At 45.5% G+C, this 16545-nt stretch overlaps 1 protein-coding gene across 2 annotated transcripts in view; it reads right to left on the reverse strand.

The window, feature by feature from the left end:
* HS3ST1 (heparan sulfate-glucosamine 3-sulfotransferase 1) overlaps positions 1–8545 on the reverse strand; it is a 28616-nt gene extending 20071 nt beyond the window's left edge. Inside the window, exon 1 of one of the 2 annotated variants that reach the window (XM_059381018.1) lies at positions 8230–8545. The gene's annotated coding sequence lies outside the window, so the exon portion shown is untranslated. The other variant, XM_059381028.1, reaches the window with a different exon arrangement.
* Positions 8546–16545: the final 8000 nt, after the last annotated feature.

The following is a 16545-nucleotide window of genomic DNA, read 5'->3' on the forward strand; positions in this document are numbered from 1 at the left end:
TTGGGAGGGAATCTGTCTCATTTACTAAATGCACTGAGAGATCTGGTTTGGCCCATAATTCTTTCACTTCCTTGAGCAAACAAATAATTATGGTTGCCTTGGTTTGATTGGTGGCTTAGCTCACCAGAGAAAACAACCCTTCCTTTTCTCCTTGGACCATACCCAGGTCCAAGGTCAAGATTACATCACCGTCAGGATCAAGGTGCTCCCTGCTCTCTAACTTCCTAAAGTTAACAGGACTTTCGACAAAGTAATCGCTCAGAACTGTCACCACAAGCACAGGAATGTTTGATAAAATACAGGACTTCCAGTTAAATTTAAATTTCATAAAACAATGAATAATTTTTTTTAACATTCGTATCTGGGATACACCTGTACTAAAATATTACATGCTGTTTATCCGAAATTAAAATTTAACGGGATGTCTTGTAGTTTCACTTGTAAAATTTGGCAACGCTACCCAAGAAGAATATACATTTTCTTGAGCACTACGCTAAGCATTTTATATTGGCAATCCCCTCTAATTCTCATTAGAATGCTGACAAGAGATTCGTCTATTTCTCAGGATGACACAGTAAGGGCGAGATCAGAAATTCAGACAGATGTGACTTCAAAAGCCATGCTCTCTCCGTCACAAGAATAACTCCAAATCTAATCCCAGAAATCTGTCACCGTCACCTTCTCCCTCCTTCCTCTCCAAGACTCAGGAAAATCTGGTATAAGACATAATTTAAATAAAGTGCCAGTGGAAGTTTCCGGAGCAGGCGCCCAGACCAGGCTCGCTCCCACCCAGCCTGCACTTGCTCCTCCTCACCCTGAGTATTTATTTTTCTGAGCAGTGCGAGGCGAGCGTGCTTTTCCTTTCAGCTGCATCTGCAATCACCTTTCTCCCACTGTATTTAACTGCTGATACAGGACTCTGATTTACTCTCCTCAACTAAGGAGTGGAGACATTTACATAAAACAGCTTACTGCAGGGTGTACCTAATCTGCAGGAATTCTAGGGGAAATTCAACAAGACACAAAAATGCATCCTGGAAAGTGCTGAAATGGAGGTTCTTGACGAATGAAAGGAGATGCGAATATTTTAAATCTAAATATATTCCTTCGTTTATGGAAAATATGGGCTCCTCGGTCCTCCAGGGACTTAAGGAGTCTCCACCTTGAGCCATCTGCTCACTGCAGGTGGAGAATTGCGGCTGTGGATCTGGGGTCTGCCGCCCTCATTCTGAGGATCTAAGAAAAGTTGCCCAGACCTCAATTTCTTTAAATATAAGAATGAAGATGCTAGATGCTTCCTGTCTCCCTCAAAGCACCAGGTACAAAAAGGAGAACATGGGTATTAGCCCAGTAAACAGAAATAAGGAATTATCAGTTTCATTCTTTTCTCTCTCTTTTTTTTCATCTTTTACAAATTCTTTTGAAATCTTTTTTTCATTCTTTGCATACCAGAGTGCTTTTGCACAACCTGAATCTGTTCAGTGAAGGGTGCGTGTGTAAACATGCCAGTTACTCACCTGCTGACCACATGAGGAATCCCTAATTGGGACAAATGAGCCTCAGCAAGGGCTTGGTGGGGGGTGGTCTACACACATGTTGACTATGTTTTATCATCTTTCTTTGGCTTTTCCCTCTATGCCTCTCTCTTTCCTTACATATTTCTTCCCCCACGATGCTTTCCCTAGTTCCCCCAGACAGAAACGTTGCCTCTTGTTTCTTTTCTGAGCAACCACTTGGAAGGAGGCACACTGTTCTAGGAGCTGGTGGGAGAAACACTGGTGTGGGTCCAGATGTCTGCTTGCCTAGGGCACGGATTCTGACGGGGAGTCAGAGACAGAAAGTAACAAGAGGACTCCAGATAATCATTATTGCCACAAATCCTGCTGTGAGAGAAAGGACTGCAATGACAGAAATAAACAGTGATTTCAAGGAGGTGTTCTCCCGGAAAGGGCTACCACTGACCCAGGCAGAGGCCCAAGCACTATGCCTTCACCACCACCACCACCTCATGCACAAATGTTCTGATTTATCTGACAGCAAGACTATTTCTAAGTTCGTTAAGAACAAGATCTGTTTTTTTTTTTGTTGTTATTGTTTTGTTTGTTTGTTTGTTTTCTTCTGCACACTGCTCCAGGTGACAAGAGTCAACATAAAAAGTTGGGGCAATTTGGGGGAGGGTGTATCAGAGTTCCCAGGGGCACAAGTATGTTTCACACATAGAATCAGTTTTTAAAATATTTCATTTTTGTGATGCAGAATGAGCTTTGGTAATAATACAAAATGTCATTGTCAGGTAAAAAAATGAAAGCTAAATATCTTCATTGATGATGGAGTCCCTGTTTCAACTAGGTAGAGCAACAGAGAGGGAAACTCTTTGTAGCACATTTCAGATGCTCGTAAAAAGGTGCTGAATGTCAGAGTTCTGAGTGCCCAGACTCAATGGTGAAGACAGCCTTCCCCTGTTGCCGGCTCACCTTAGTTACCTACTCTATCGGGATCATTTATTGATGTCTTCTGTGCTGGTCTACAATTTCCTTGAGGAGTTGTCCTTGGTGGGTTTTGTGTGTTAATGCATACCAGCACTGCATCCAGTGTCTGGTACATGGTGGGCACTCAGTAAATGGGCTCGGTAGTCAATTTCATTAAAATTAGAAAAGAAGCCCATTATCAGGGGTTTATCCACAATAACAACTCTGAGAATATAATCAAGGGTCCAAACGCTCACACTCAGAAATCTTTTATGTCAGATGGTGACATTTCACTTTGAATATGTTGTGCCAGAGACTGAACTCTGAGATCCCTGGCTACCTGCCTGAGGTTTTACCTCCAGCACCCTGGACTTTCAGATGGCCTTCCCCTGATTTATCCTTAGCACACCGCTCTCTAACATAGGACAGATTGTACTTGTTTATCTTGCTTTCCTCTGTCCCATCCACTAGAAGCTAAGGACAATGACAAGGATTCCCATCTGTGTTACTCCCTATGGTGTCCCACAATCCTGGGTCCATGGTCAGAACTCAGTAAAAATGTATTAAAGGTCTAAATGTAGTGTTACAACTGCTTCCTAAAGGAACAGGAAGAGCAGGAGCAAACACTCCAAATACTGGATTATTGTCTACACAGCACGCCCAACACACCCTTGTCCCAACATGCCAGGTAGCTGATTTCACGGAGTCTCATATTCTCAGCATTTCTTTTCTATCCCCAGAAGCCACAGACCCTATATTGGAGGCCCATGGGACGGATATAAGGGCTGTCTACAGAAGTGTTCTGCATGGCCCACATGGGATTATTTCAAAATATTCCCTTAGCTCCTGGCACTTAAAACTCAGTAGATTCTACATAAAACTGTGAACTTACAGCCCATCTTGAAAAAGAAAAAAACAAAAACAAAAAGAAAATCAGATGTGGCCAGACTGGGCTGGAGGTCCCACTAGCAACCGATGTTGGGTCTGAGCTCCAGTGTTCCCCCCAACACACTTCTTACCCAGGCACAGGCAGTAAGGCCTGTTTGCTGAGGCCATGACTTGCCTGGTTACTGAAGGCATTTCGGTGTGCGACCCCTGCTGGAAAGCTCCCAGAAAGCAGGCAGCATGGGGGGAAAAAAAAAAAAGTAAAGATGCCAACTGGGATCTATTTCCCTTATGTTACAGCATTTCCTTGGAAGAATAATGTATTCATTTTTCTAGAAGTCTGGTGGTACCACATAACTATTGAAAAACTATGGCCCAGTAAATATTATTCTAACGAACTGAAAAAGCTATGAGCTTAATTCCCTGTGGGTGGAGGAAGCTGAGAAAGCATCATGCCAGAGGCAGGCCTGCAGATGGATCAGGAGAGGCTGCACATCAGCTCGTTACAATTCTGGCTAACTCAAAGAGAAAAAGGAATGGACTTGAAGACTAAGGGCTACCGCTAGGAATTGAGGAGAAGCTGAGAAGCCAGGCTTGTTAAAAGGGAAGGAATGGAGGGAACTTTAGTGTCAGGGAATATGGCAGGATCATGCCATGGGAACAGAACTCTGGGGAAATCCTGACATGTTCACGCTGTGGCTGACGCCACCTGATTCATGACTCAGGGTGGTAAACGAACACTTAGCTCTCCTTGCATCCTTTAGCTAGTCCCACAAGATGCCACGTCCCAAGTGAGTTCATCCTACTGAGCCTTCGTGCAGGGCCCAGATGAACAAGCAGAGAGAGAGAGAGAGAGAGAGCACCTTACCTCCCACTGAGAAGTCCCTCTGTGAACACCTTTCCAAAATGCAAATGTCCACTGTGGGTGAGGAGGGTTTTAATTGTGAAGGGAGGGGTAGGACAATGCAAATAGTACAGCGGAGCAGAATGAGAACAGACAGACCAGAACTCCAATCTGGAATCCTCCGTACCTTCAGAAAATCAGTTAACTTTTCTTCTGATCTGCAGATTCCAAATCTTTAAAATAGAAATCGTGCCATCTGCCTGTGCACAACACAAGGTTGCTGTGAAGATGCTGTTCAATCATTCATTCACTTATTTCAAAAATACGGAGACTTTACTAAGTGACCAGGCACTAAGCTAGGTCCTAAGGGCAAATCTGGAAAGCTGAAAATGCAACAGAGAGCCAGTCCTTTACACTGGCGACAGATTTAGACAAGGGAGACCTAACTTATCTCCTGAAACTGAGCATGTATCACTTTTCCCTAACTGATACACTCATTTGCAACTTTCTTCCTTTTCTGATTAATCAGTATCAGGGCCCTTCCTCCAAACAGACAGATAGGTAGAAAGATAGATAGAAAGAATTGAGGGGCCTCCGGATGGCTCAGTGGGTTAAAGCCTCTGCCTTCAGCTCAGGTCATGATCTCAGGGTCTCTGATCGAGCCCCACATCTGGCTCTCTGCTCAGCGGGGAGACTGCTTCCCTTCCTCTTTCTCTGCCAGGCTCTCTGCCTACTTGTGATCTCTGTCTATCAAATAAATAAATAACATCTTAAAAAAAAGAAAGAAAGAAAGATATGAGGACATATAAAATCCATGAAGTTAAAAACAAAAACTCTAAAAAATTAACTCTGACCCCGAAAACAAGAAATTAATTGTTCTGAGAAGCATTGAGGCCTGGTACTGATGGATTTCAGGTGATCACAAGGAGATACTGATTCATTACATGAAAGCCTCTCCTCCTTTTAATGTTTAGCATATGTAATTCACACAAACATACACAAATTGTAATTAAAATAGGCCAAATGAACTTTGCAAGGAAAAGCATGTTCAGTAGCCCTTAACATTTTCCACCAGGGTTTTAGAATTGCCAACATGCTCTTCACATACATTTTCTCACTTTCTCATAATAACCTTTCAGTCTCTATTTTTCAGAGGCAGAATCTGAGAGATTCTTTTCCTCAGTGAGGGAAGGAGTCTTTGCTTCGGGTCTGGGGCAAGAAGCTGTCTCCAAAAGCAGCTAGCAGATTCCCCAGCCTCCCCACTTAGAAAGGGCAGTTTTACAGGAAGCACTAGGTCATCATTAGTGCTGAAGGAGGACACATCAAAGTGATGGGGAACAACCCCCTTCTTTTCCAATGCCCCCTGAAAAGTTGCATTTTTTTGCATAGCTGCTAGAACATTACTACTCTCCAGCTGTGCTTTCATCCCCTCTAAGACTGCAAGGACTCTGGCTTAAAGACAAGCCCTGCAACCTGATGTCTGAGTCTTGACCCTGGGTACAGGTTCATGGCCATCAGGGCATGAATCCAGTTTAGAGTTGCTCTCCCCAAACTCTAGCCTCAACAGACAGAACAGGACTCAGTACTCACAGCAGGCATGTACTACCCTGGGTAGATGCCCTGGCAGAGGGGAAAGGCAGTCCATATTTCCAGCCCCTTCCAAGCACCATCAAATGGAGATTCAAAGTAAGAAAAGCTCCTACATGGCTTTCCCTTCAAAGGGCTCTTTCAGGGCTTTTCCAGGAAGGGGGTTTCCTCTTTTGACAATAAAAGCACAAGCTTCAGCTATATTTTAAAGTCCAAGCAAAGGGTTTCTGAACATCTACACTGCGCAAAGCATGGCTTCAAGCTGAAGGACTACTGGGTTCATAGTAGGCGAACCAATTACAGAGCTAAGAGGCCTGGGCTTTTCCTGATCCCATTTGCACATTCAAGGTACCTCTTTATCACCAGTTTCCTAAGCAAAGGGAAAACAAAAACCCCAAAACTCCCATCTTAAACATCTTAAAACTACAGTGCATCCTACACCGGTCAGCTTCACCAATCCTCACTCAATGCTCCTGTCCTAATTAACTGCTAGGACTTAGGAGTGCTTAGTCACTAAGTTGTTGATCCACCTGGCAGAGCTCTGGCCAGCCAAGAGTTAGAGGGGCCCGTGGAAGCCCCTGAAGACTCCTTAAGAAGCTGATCTTTTTTTCTTTCTAGCGCTGGAGAAAAACTTATGTAACACAAGGGTCCATTTGAACGTGTTAGTTCTGAAGTCCTATGGGAGTAGAAGAATATAAACCCTGGAAATACAAAGAGTAAAGCGGGAATTTGGCCCTGAGGCGTCCATCTCCTGGAATTTCATGAGGTTAGGCTTATTCCAATTGCACCCAATTTTTACTGAAAACGCTGAAAGTAAGAATAATTCCAAATGCCAAAGGATGGGTTTTAGAAATACAGGCCGGCAGAAGTTCGGTTATGTCCCTCCTCCCCTTTTAAAGACGGAATTCCAGTAATTAACCCTTGAGTGGAAGTTGGTAATTCCATTTCAATACAATAAAGTGAGATTTGGCTGCAAAGCGCAATCGCAAAAAGAGTTAGGACCTAAAGGATCATACGTGCGCTCGGGCAGCAGCCACAAAAGCCTGCCAAGGAAGGCGCCTGGACGCTAGGGGCTCCTCCCCGGACCGGCTCCCCGGGCGAGCAGCGCAGCCGAGCCTGTGGTGCCGGGTTCCGAGAGCTCTGACTGCGGGAGGAGGAGCGCGTACACTCCATTCCCAATTCCTTGGCCATTCCTCACGGCCGCTCCCTCTTAGCAGGGTACCGCTTCAGGGAGCGCAGTGCGAAGAGAGCGGCTTTGGAGTCTCCTCCCCAGAATCCCCCCAAAAGCATCTTCCTGCAAGTAGTGGATAAAAATAGCCGACAGATAATGCTGGGGGAGGAGTGAGACTCGCGCTAGGCAAGGCAAGGCAACGTCTGGTCCTGCACTGTGAAGGGCGGAGGAGGGATGCAACCCCACTCCCAAGAGAGGGGCCTGGGTGTGCGAGGAAACGGGGACGCCCTCCAGCCGAGGAAGTGAAAAGGAGGGCTCACAGCGCCGGCACACAACCTCGGAGCGAAGCACACCCCACACTCGCGTCCTGGATCCCTGCTTCTGCTTTCGCCGGCTTTCCCATCCTATTGCCGGCTCTGGAAGCCGGCTTTCGGGCTCCCGGGACAGGCTGGGGCCAGAAGGGGGAGTAGCGCGCAGTCCGCGGTCTGACTCCGAGAGCGCACCTGGAGACGTCAGGCTCGCGGAGTCTGCCCCTGGATCTAAGAGAGGGGTACTCGCTCCCTCCGCGGGTGGGCGCCCCGCCTCCCTGCACCCTCATTTGCCGCCACCACCCAAGGTGCTCGAAATAGAAACAGAGGCAGGAAAAAAAAAAAATAGGAAAGAGTAAAATGAAATAGCAGGACGGTATAGAATTGGCATTCGTAAAAAAGGCTACCTATAATATCTCTCCTCCCAAGCATCCCCGCCCCCCGGGAGATGCCCCAGGTCTCCTCCACTCCGACCAAATGCAAGGGCAAACAGACCTAGGTTTCCCCACCCGTAATGCTCACTCGACCCACTGACTTCTGCTGACTGTATCCCTGACCCAGCTCCCAGACGGAGTGGTACCCTGGCTTTGGAGCGCGCTGCGCTCGGGCTGCCCCGCACAGTCCTAGGGAGATGCGGTGGGCAGGAGCGAGCCTCTTGACTCTGCTGGGGGAGGATCCAATCCACAAAGTCAGAAACCTGCCTATTAAAACAAAACAACGACAACAAAAACAGTCTCTCTGGATTTGCAGACCTGAGAGAGCAAGACAGGAGGTGAGAAGGATGGAAAACCCCGTGTCTCTCTTTCCTTGTATCCCCCACATCCACTCCACTTGCTCCAGCCTCGACTCACCTTGGGCTTTGCACTCGCCCTAAATCCGCGGCGCCAGCTGAGGGCACCCCGACGGTTCCCCGTCCTGCTACTCCTTCTTGCTGGGCGGCCTCCGCCCCTAGCGCGCGGCACTCACCTGAGCAGCGCCGCGGTGGAGCCGGTCCGGCGCCCGAAGTCGGCTCTCGGGCTGAGCCATGGGCAGCTCCGCGGAGAACCGGCGGCTGGTGGAGCGAGCTTCGGGGCGCCTCGGGGCAGGCGGGCGAGGCAGGGTATGCGGGCACGCACGGAGACTAGGCAGTGGCGGCGGCTGGTGACTGTCCTCGCGCCGGGGACTTTACAGGCGGGAGGCTCAGCGAACAGTCCCGCGGAGGGGAGGAGCAGGAGGAGGAGCCGGAGCAGGAGGAGGGGACCGAGGAGGCCGTGTCCTAAGGGAAAGAGCGCAGGGCAGAGGAGGATCGCGAGCGCCCACTGCTGCCCGGCCCGCTCTGGTGCTGCACTGAGCCCGGAGGGCTCCGTGTCTCTGACGAGTCCATCTGGCCACAGGGCTCCGCGGCTCCTTGTTTCAGTCCAGGAGGAGGGGGACCAGACGGGCAGGAGGGTGGGGCCGGTTGTGGGTTGCATGATTCTGCGTTCGCGGCGAACCTGGGAAGTCCTGTTTACTTCCTACCCCTTGCTGGGGAAGGGTAGGCGCAAACTCCAGCCCACCTCCTTGCGCACTCTCAGCCCTAGTGTTCCCAGAGCTGTGCTCCTGCGAGGTGGTCTGCACAGTTTCCTTCGCCTGTAACCAACCTTTGCTGCGGGTGCTCCCTGCGCCGCCCTGGAGGCCAAAGGCGCCATTCCCTGGAACTTACACCGCCTCCGGACCGGTACGCCAGCGGCCAGGCAGCTGGAGCCCGAATCGGCACAGGGAACAGGCCTTGGAACACCCCGGGTCGCCATTGAACACGCTCTTCTACTTCGGTTTCGCGCCCGGGAGTGTATGCAGGTTTACCTGGAGAGCCTGGAGAATTCACCTCTTTTACTAGTACCCCAGAGTGGTAAACGCCAGTCCTGAAATGAAGCAGGGTTTCTCTGTCCCTTCCCCGATCCTGTAGATCCTGTAGCTGGAGGTTTTGGGGGAGAACTCGACTAGCGTCCAAGTAGCTCAACTTCAGATTTAAGATTTCCAGACCCCTTACAGAGGCTGCACTGCCTGCTTACCAGCTTTCCTGAGCCAAAGGAAGCTGCCCTCAAAGGCGGTCAGCAAACACGTTAGAAAGAAGAAGGAGGGAGGAAAGAAACATGCAAAGAGAAAAGAAAACTGCCAAATGAACATCAAAGTAATTTGACGTTTCACTAGATCTTCCAATATCTTAAATATTGGAAGAAAGGTATTTGGAAGAATTTGTCATTCAATCTGTCATTAATTTTTAAAAATTCTGTCATTAATTTTGCTTGGTTTAAAAATACTTTCCCATTTATGGAATGGTTGCCATAGGAAGTTGACCCCTCTACTCATGAGTTGTTACCTACTGCCCTTTAAGAAAGCAGAGCAAAGACCAGCATCTCTGGCTATCTGATGAACTCAATAGCATCTGGGAGGCCAAGAACAAGACTTATTTTGGAAAATAAGCTTTTAGAGGTTTTTGTGACCCTGGCTACTTCTCTGAGCAGACTAATGTTAATATGTGATATATAGTCACTTTAAAGCCCCACCTTGAATAGCCTCAGCATTTAAATTTATGTTAGCTTTAAGAGGGGTATCCCCCCCACCCTCCATCCTATGAAGCTGTATAAAATCATGCAGGAGGTTGCACAGGTCAAATGGTAGTCTGAGATAAACCTTTGCCAATTACTGGTATCCTTAAGCTTCTACCAGCAGCTAAGCCCAGTGCAGATCATGGGTTCTTCAGAACAGGGAGCGGCTTTGATGTTCTAAGTTGGTATGGTTACTTTTCCTTGAGAGTTCAAAGTGTTTCTGTTACCTAGTCTGAGTCTCACTACTCATTTGCCAGATGCAAAGGGATGCTGGCAGTGATTCCATTAGCACACTGGGAGCCAAGAGCAGGTTAACATATCTGCTACTACAAGTCCTGAAAAAGAAGGAGAACCTTAGGCCCCAGCCCTCAGTCACTGCTAGAAACTTTACTTGCAAGAAGCAACCCCAAGTAGATCTGGCAAGTGATTAAGAATTTGAGGACTGGATTTTAACATCTCTCATTTTTTAAGTGTCTGCCAGTGTTCATTGATCAATGATCAGCATTCTTTTGTTCAGACAAGTAAGAAAGTATTATTTGGCTCTTTTGTTCTTAGTTAGCTTTATGTCTCTGGCAAGGAATTTGTCATTTCTCTTAAACAGGCTTCTCTGACCTCTTCTGGGCATAAGTTAGGTTTACTAACCTAGCATTTACATACTGCCAGAACTCAGCTCTGGTGTAACAGCACAAATATTGTATTGAAAATATCAGCTTAGAGATTTGGGTTCCCCACTAGATCATGGGGACCATGATGGGAACCAAAGAGAACTCTGTGTTGTCTCTCCAGAACCTTGCACAGTATCTAAAACAGTGTATCCCCTCAAGGACTGCTGGATTGGGTCAGATGTGTTTCCCTATCAGGGCGTCGGTGTCAGAATGGAGGCTCACAGGAGACACAGTGGTGGTTGCTCTTGATGACTGGCTGCCATTGATACATGTCTGGCCTAAAACCCTCTTACTCAGTGTCATCAACTAGAAAATGAGATGGTTTAAATAGATGATCTGTTACCTGTTATCATAAGATACCAGAGTCTTTGCTGAGCACCTAGTATGTGTTTAACTCTATGCCAGGTACTGAGCAAGAAGTGGACAGTGAAGACACCATCTGTGCCCTAGGGAAGCAGAAAGTCTTATCTCAAGACGAAACCAGACTGATCCCCACAACTCAACTGTACCAAAACTCACTGGCATCAGTTAAGTGGCAAACTGTGTTCTACAGAAGACAAAGCCTGAGAGAATAAAATGGAAACAAAACCAAATGAGCTATGCGTTCAACCAACAATCAGTAGTAATACCAGCTGGGATTCGTTCAAAGCTTTGAGGCCCGGCACGTAGGCAAGATGAATTACAGTATGTATACTTTTTGTCCTTATGTTTTATTTGAGAGAGGAAGCACAGGTAAGGGGAGAGAGAGAAGGAGAAGCAGACTCCTCATTTGACAGGGAGCCTTATGTGGTGCTCAATCCCAGGACCCCAGAATCATGACCTGAGCCAAAGTCAGACACCTAACTGGCTGAGCCACACAGGCATCCCTATGATTTCCTCATCTTACAAAAACAAAGGCACAGAAGTTTAAAGTCATAATGTGAGTGAGTGGGAGTAATTAGGGCACCAGAAGTGGAGATGAGTTATCAAGGCAGCAACCCTTCCATTAAAAACTAGACTCTTGGTCTAGTGCTCTCTGTAATTAAATGGTTTGCTTATGTTTGCTTTTGTTATTTCTGTTTGCTTTCTTTCCCCAAATATGTCATGGACTAGGGAGTTTAGAAGAAGGGGATAGATAAAAAGAGAGAGCTTGCTTCTCCTAAAGATGGAGGATCCACAGTCCTTTTACCTGCCTGGGTTCATTGTGACTTTATCTGCAACTCCTGCCTGTGGGGCTACCTATCCTGTATCGTCTTTCCTCCCATAATGACAGTTTGAATCTTTCAGGTTAATAGCATGAATATTAAGGAGTCCAATGGGATTCTTTAGAAGCAGAGGAAATTGGGATCAGGTTAAAAATCCAATTTTAATAAACTTTCCAAGTCCTGATTTAGATGGTGCACTAATGGCTCTCACTGCTGAATCACCTGAAAAGTCAGATGCATTTTTAAAAGGTCCTTGTTGTAGGGGAAGCTTGATGTGTATTGCCTAATTGTACATTGTGCATCCCTGTCTTTATAGAAAAGACTGTGTAAAACTGAGAAGAGATATGAGAAGAGATATGCAATGCCACCATCCAGAGAGCTGGCTGGGCAGGAGTGGGGGGCGGGCATTGGGTTTCAATGATGATTTTCGCTCATTTGACCAAAACAAAGAGAGCATGATTACACTGTGTGAAAATGGTATCCTCAAATAACTCCTGCTAATTTGATTGTGCTCAGGTCTAGAATTTTTTCCATTTCTTTTGATTTGCTAATTAGCTAGAGCAGCCTGCTTGGGAGAGAGAGAATGAGGGTCATATCCAGAAAACATGTAGGATCAAGGTTTCTTCTGACTCAGCTCACCCATCGCATGCCTCCCCCACCAGCTTGTCTAACTTCCAACTTTACTATCATCCTTAAAAACAATCCACCCAGGACACCTGGGTGGCTCAGTTATTTAGGCAGCTGCCTTTGGCTCAGGTCATGCTTTGGGGTCCTGGATTGAACCCCATATAGGGCTCCCTGCTTAGCAGAGAGCCTGCTTCTCTTTCTCCCTCTGCGTGCCACTCTGCTTACTTGTGCTCTATTTCTCTGTCAAATAAATAAATAAAATCTTAAAAACAAAACACAAAACAAAACCAACCAACCAACCAAACAAACAAACAAACAAACAAAAAAATCCACCCATCCAGATTGAGAGATTATTTGATGCCTTTTTCTGAAAACAGGATGTTTACCCCTTTCGTGACCCCAGATTTGTTCTCTACCTGTGTGGTTGCAGGGTTGAGTTATAACTTTGGCCTTTGTGGGACCTAGCCTTCAAAATTAACTAATAAATTAAAAATTAAGTTCCATGACCACATTTGTGTAAAGATGAATATATTATTCTTATCTATTTCCATATTTGTTGAGGCCTGGAAACTCTAAAAGAAATAAAAACATTTTTGGAGACTCTGAAAGTACCCTGGTATCCTGTGACTTCTAAGGAAGAAATCATTGGCTCTGTGCAGATGGTGACATTGTACTAATGTATGAGTGAATGCCTAATTGATTCAGGTAAAGTAAGCATGATAAACGCAATTTCCCACACATTCCTTACAGTCCATTTGTTGTGTTCGATAAACAACCCTAGGCAACATATTGCTTTTACTTCTGGTCCCGTGTCAAATTTTGCCCCAAATCACACATATCAGTGCAAAGATTACAATATTGCAGGCCTGAAGTGGCCCCCTTGTTCAAATTATTAGGCCCTGCTGAGTGCCGGGATGCCTTCAGGGAGGTGGGAAATTGTGGCACGCCTTTTGATTTTAGGTTTGCTGAGACCAAAACTGACCGAAGTTTTGATGAGCAGGTCTTGCTGAGTTTCTTTTTTAGGCCTTATTTAAGGATGCTGGAAAGTTCAACTCTCCAAAAAAAGAAAAGATGATAATGATAATAATAATAATAATAATAATAGTAATAGTAATAAAGATATTTTCCTTTCTCTCCAGCCCCATCAGATGAGCGGAGACCTTTACTGGTTGCTGACAATGTCCATCAGGTATCACAGCCCTGTAGTAGGTATATTTATGGATAGGAATAAAATTTAATGCCTTACATAAAGGTGCTCACAGATACGCATGAACAAAAAAATTACAGTTCAGTCAACAATCCTCATGAGCTCCCGGTTCTCTGAACACTAGGAAGATCCAAGGAGCATTTGGACTGTGACTATCAAACTCCAACATCCTCTCTGCTCTCAACTTCAAGCAGCACACCCTTCTAGTAGCTCTGGGAGTACCTCCTGAAGTTCTCCAGGGTGGCCCTATTGTCCCTGAAAACTGACAGCATTGCATTCTCTTTTCTAAGCTTTGTTTTGATTGCAGATTGAAAACAAAGCCAAAGCAAGCATCTCTTGAAAGATACTAGAGTTCTCTTTCCTCAGGTTTTTGGAATACTGTTCCTATGAAAAGGTTTACAGTGATACTCAAAAGAACTAGCCATATATATATATATATATTCCCCCCCCCCCATTATGGTGTTAGTATTTCTTAGCATGCTTCAAAGCTCAGGCAATCTAACTCTTAAATTAATTTTTTTTTTCTTTTTTCTTTTTTTTGCTTTTTAAATGACCAAGTGAGCATATCTCAATCTATTTGTAGCAATATTTGTGAACTACTGTAAAATTGGCTAACTTGTATACTTAGGAAAATTCATCAAACAGTATGGGAAATAAGAAAGAGGTATGTATAAGTAAATAAAAATCACGTCATTTATTGATTAGCTTTATGCTGGGTGATTTGAATGCATTCTCTCTTACCTCCATTCTTCACATGAATGCAGAGAAGTTAAATAATTTTCTGAGGGTCACCGAGTTAGCAGTGCTATATTTAGAACCAGGTCAAAATCAAGTCCTTCTATGCTTTTTTTCTGTCTCATGATATAATTTTCTCTTTCCTCTTTTAACTGCATGTGTTCACTTTATACAACTGGAAAGAAGTCTCCAGTGTATTTTATATTTTATCTCCCAATGAGGGAGCAGAGGTCTGGGTTCCTCTTTGTGCCTTCAAAATGTACTCAAATTCTAGAAATTTAACTCTCCATAATGTGTTTAAATCCAATATTCATAATATTGTTATAATTGCATTTTGTAAACTAATTGACAAAATGAAAAGCCAAGCTTACAAAGCTCAATCAATTCTCGGTATAATCGTTTTTTCTCTCCCCGCCTACTATCAGCCCTTAAAAATAAAAGCTGCTAGGAAGATGCAGCTCCTGGCAAACTTTATCTCACCTTGGGGCCCTTGATTTCACGCAGTGCCTCCGATCTCAGCGCTGATGTCCCTGCTCACTTATCCCTGTGTCACCAAGTTCTTTAGCTCTTATTCTCTTCCAGCCCTGGAGATCAGAAGTGAGCTGGACACAGTCGTCACGTGGTTGGAAATCAGAAAGGTGTCAACGTATCCTGCGGTGGCCGCAATGCCCTTCTGAGCTCTCGTTCCTTATGTACCCTTGGCCTGCCTTTATGGATTCACCTCTTTCTGGAAGTTGCTGCGTTTGGCAGGAATATTCTGCCTGCCTAGGGAGACAGATGGACTAAGTTACTGGCAAACTTGGGGAGAGAAACTGTAGATGCTTCATCAGCTCTGCCCTTTCTCTTGGGAGCAGGGTGCTTGCAGGGAGCTCCAACCTGTGAGGCTTCCCTGCTCCTTTGGGGTCCTCACTGTGAGCGGGAGGTCTGGACTGGGGTGGGGGTGTCTCTTTCTCCCTGGGGAAGTGCACCCCATTCTGGGGTTGAGCCAGCAGAGCTTCATGGCTCTCACACCATTACGTTGTCCAACTTAGTTTCTATCCGTGAGACGGGACTTTACTCATCTCTCATCTGTCTTAGTCTTTGTAACAGGGGCAGGGGAGAGGGAAGGCATTTTTAAGGCCAATTTAAAACCCCAAAACTGATTAACTCTCTTGATCCTTTTCTTTCTTGGCTGTCAATTCATGGACCCCTTGCCAACAATCAGAGCTCATTATGTCCTATCCTATTCTCTAATGGTTACCATGGCCATGGTCTTTTCCTGGGGTGGTTGTAAATCTATTGTGTTCATAGTCTGTCTTTCTGCCCTATTCAGGCTTAGAGAAAGAACCCGACATGAACTCCCCCAGAATTCAGTAGATAACACAAACCCCAGGAGGGCAGGTAATGGAATCAGATTGCTGGGGTGCTGCAGTATTAGCTCTGCAGAAATTGCGGATTTCACCCGAGTTTCTTAGCCTCCGTTTCTTTCTGTGTAAAAGGGGGGAGGGGAATAATGACACCCTTCTCTTGTTACCTGCAAAGCACCAGGCACATATTGGACACTGAAGGTACATATGCTGTTATTATAAAAGGGAATTAAATCAGGGGCACCTGAGTGGCTCAGTCAGTTATACCCAGGGTCCTGGGATCCAGCTGTGCATTAGGCTTCCTGCACAGTGGGGAGCCTCCTTTTCCCTCTCCCTTTGCCTGCCCCTCGGCCTACTTGTGCTAGTTCTCTCTATCTCTCTCTCTGTCAAATAAATTTTTAGAAAAAATCTTATAAAAGATGAATTAAATCAGATGGTCCTTGTTTTCTTAGCAAGAAATAATACAACAAAACCCATCTACTTTACTAATAAGAACCTGAATGACCTCTGGATTACAGGCCCTTTAAGAAAACAGTTCTTGTGAACAGACAACATCAGCCTAGAAGTCACTGTTGCTTGAAAAAAAATCACAGATGAGAAAAGAAAGCAAGTTCTGAAGAGCAAAGCTTTGGGTTCAGACAAAGCTGAGTATGATTATTTGGGATTCCAATCCATTTGCATATCTGCTCTGAACTCATTTCTTCCTTTAGAAAACAAGCAAATGTGTGGCCTGGGTGGCTCAGTCAGTTAAGTGTCTGACTCTTGGTTTCAACTCAGGTCATGATCTCAAGGTTCAGGGATCCAGCCAGACCTGGGCTCTGCACTCAGTTGGGAAATCTGCTTAAGGATTCTCTCTCTTCCTCTACAATCCCCACCTCCACTCGTGCTCATTCAAACTCTCTCTCTCTCTTAAATAAATAAATCTTTAAAAAAAATAAAACAAACAAATAC

Source organism: Mustela nigripes, chromosome 1, assembly GCF_022355385.1.
Source record: "Mustela nigripes isolate SB6536 chromosome 1, MUSNIG.SB6536, whole genome shotgun sequence".
Lineage (NCBI taxonomy): Eukaryota > Metazoa > Chordata > Mammalia > Carnivora > Mustelidae > Mustela > Mustela nigripes.